General features: G+C 41.4%; 1 long non-coding RNA gene across 1 annotated transcript; it reads left to right on the top strand.

Annotated features, from left to right (window-relative positions):
* The first annotated feature begins 501 nt into the window (after nucleotides 1–501).
* Nucleotides 502–1,444, top strand: LOC129816394 (uncharacterized). Its single transcript, XR_008753548.1, has 3 exons — nucleotides 502–671; nucleotides 768–935; nucleotides 1,048–1,444. It is a non-coding gene; the product is annotated as an uncharacterized LOC129816394 (long non-coding RNA).
* The last annotated feature ends 1,343 nt before the right edge of the window (nucleotides 1,445–2,787 follow it).

Raw genomic sequence — 2,787 nt, 5'->3', positions numbered from 1 at the left:
TTGATTGATGTAAGTGGAGTTATGTTTGTAACATGCCCTATGTTTGACAGCCGCACTTTAGGATAGTCAGACAGGGCAGACAGGGCATCTCCAGAAGAAGATTGAGGTGCTTTACCTCAGTGTGAACCAGAGGAAACACTACCTGTACTGTTTGATAGGTATGGCCCAACAACAATATGACCTCAAACACATTATTAATCAAGCAGTAAAACTGATTTGTGAAATAAAATGCATTAGTTATACACATCATACCATGTTTATGATCAAATATAGGCATGGCCTATGTTATGAATTGATCTAATGTAAAACATTTCATTAAACTAATAAATTACATCACCAGAAACAGCAGAATACCTTGTGAGCCAAAACTCTGCATGGCTTGTTATAATGTTATAACTGCATGACAACCAATGCTTTAGAAAGGAGTTGATTGCTTTGTACTCTCTTTGTTTGTGCCTCTATAGTAGCTCTACAACTTATAGTTATGTAACATATCTGGATCTTCAGTTCGTCCAATCACCCCGTTGTATTCAGACGGCAACAAGAGGAGGCATCAGATTCAGAGAAAAATTGTTGAGCACAAGGCAGCCTTGACAGCAGGCAGAGCTGCTCAGTGGATGAGCTGCTCAATACTAACAACATTGTGCGGCCATGGGAGAGACTTGGCACCAGTAAGTATATGAATGCAGAATGTATCTACTGTGATTACATTTTTACCTTCTCATTGCTGTTGCTCTGTTATATACCTCCGAGTTTACATCTCACAGGCAACAGCCATCTCGCCATCAAAAAGGCAATCTTCGACAGACTGATGTTGGTGAACAGACTGCAGGAGGAAGAAAGGATCCTGGTGCAGGAGATGAAGAGCCACTGGGAAGCCTACAAAGAGCAGCCGGGAACTCTGGAGGCACTGTCCCTACAGCTGCAAGATCAGAGTAAGTTGAGGTTTATACTATTTTTGGACTGAACTTTTTGTCTTGCTTTACAAATACCCTCCACACTGTGGTGGAATTGTAAATAATTTACAGCTTTACTTATTACTTTTAGGTAATGCAGTGGAGGGAGGAATGGCCTTCTCTGCCTCCTGAAGAGAAGATTGAGTGAACTGACACAAGACCAAGGAAACGCCAGGAAGACCTACCAAAAGCTGGTCCTATTGCTGAGAGCTCAGATGACAACTGCTATGCTTTCTGAAATCATTCACCACCCCTGCCTCTTTTTCACCTCCCTCGGGAGCAGCCTGGTCTCCTGACGTTGACCCCTGACCCCTCACCTTCTGAACCCATCCAGAGAAATATAATTTGCCTGATGATGCGCTAGTGGAGAAGCAATGTCTTATTTCACTGCATTTGTTGCCAAGTTTCTTCTCCTCACCTCCTCTCCTCCCGCTTCTTCCGGTCGTAGACTATGGCGACATCATCAGCTTCCAAAATAAGTAAGTGAAGTAAAGGTCTTCATAAATAAATGCATTAAGCACTAACAAGTCTGTGTGAGTGTGTGTGTGTGTGTGTGTTTCAATCGATTACACAGAATGAATGAATTATTTTGACGTAATAAAAATTGTGGATGCAGCCATTGATACCCCTTGCAACGTCACAGCTTATGATTTGATAGTTGTTTTGCCAAAATGAATTGATGTCAAAACGAATTGATGTCTGTTCAATATACAGTTCGCAAACTATAGCCTACTAAGAAAGGCACCTGTACCAAGGCTGATTGATATAGGTTATGAGCAGTGAGCCTATCTACTAGTTATGAGCAGTGGATTGGTCAGAACAACTTAGTAGACCTAGTGATTTTCTTGTGAGTAATGAGAAAACAATCATCAAAAGTGATGGAAATATTGCATTTTGAAAAGAAAATACTTAGATTGAATATGTAGGCAAATTCCGACATCAGTGGACCTGCATTAGGGGTGTCATGAAGAATTGGGGCATTTTGAGTAGGCTGATACAGTATTGCACTATTTAGGCAGCGCAGGGCTCCTGTTACCATTTGTAACAGGGAACAACTTATTAGGCTATAGCTTAATTATATTACCAACTGACCTTCAAATAGGCTACGAACAATTTCTTCGACCTCATGGCTTCGTTTTTGCTCTAACATGCAAAGTCAACTGTGAGACCTTATATAGACAGGTGTGTGCCTTTTGAAAGGTGTGTGCCTTTCGAAATCATGTCCAATCAATTGACTCCAATAAAGTTGTAGAAACATCTCAAGGATGATCAATGGAAACAGGATGTACCTGAGCTCAATTTCGAGTCTCATAGCAAAGGGTCTGAATTCTTACAGTACCAGTCAAAAGTTTGGAAACACCTACTCATTCAAGGGTTGTTCTTTATTTTTACTATTTTCTACATTGTATAATAATAGTGAAGAAATAATACTATGAAATAACACATATGGAATCATGTAGTCATGTAGTCTTTGTGAGACGCAGAGTAGGTGTGTGGATGTGTGGATCCCCCCGTGAAGCATGGAGGAGTAGGTGTGATGGTGTGGGGGTGCTTTGCTGGTGACACTGTCTCTGATTTGTTTAGAATTCAATGCACACTTAACCAGTATGGCTACCACAGCATCCTGCAGTGATATGCCATCTCATCTGGTTTGCGCTTAGTGGGACTATAATTTATTTTTCAACAGGACAATGACCCAACTCACCTCCAGGCTATGTAAGGGCTACTTGACCAAGAAGGAGAGTGATGGAGTGCTGTATCAGATGACCTGGCCTCTACAATCACCCGACCTCAAACCAATTGAGATAGTTTGGGATGAGTTGGACCGCAG

Source organism: Salvelinus fontinalis, chromosome 19, assembly GCF_029448725.1.
Source record: "Salvelinus fontinalis isolate EN_2023a chromosome 19, ASM2944872v1, whole genome shotgun sequence".
NCBI lineage: Eukaryota > Metazoa > Chordata > Actinopteri > Salmoniformes > Salmonidae > Salvelinus > Salvelinus fontinalis.
This window is presented reverse-complemented; position numbering and strand designations above follow the sequence as displayed.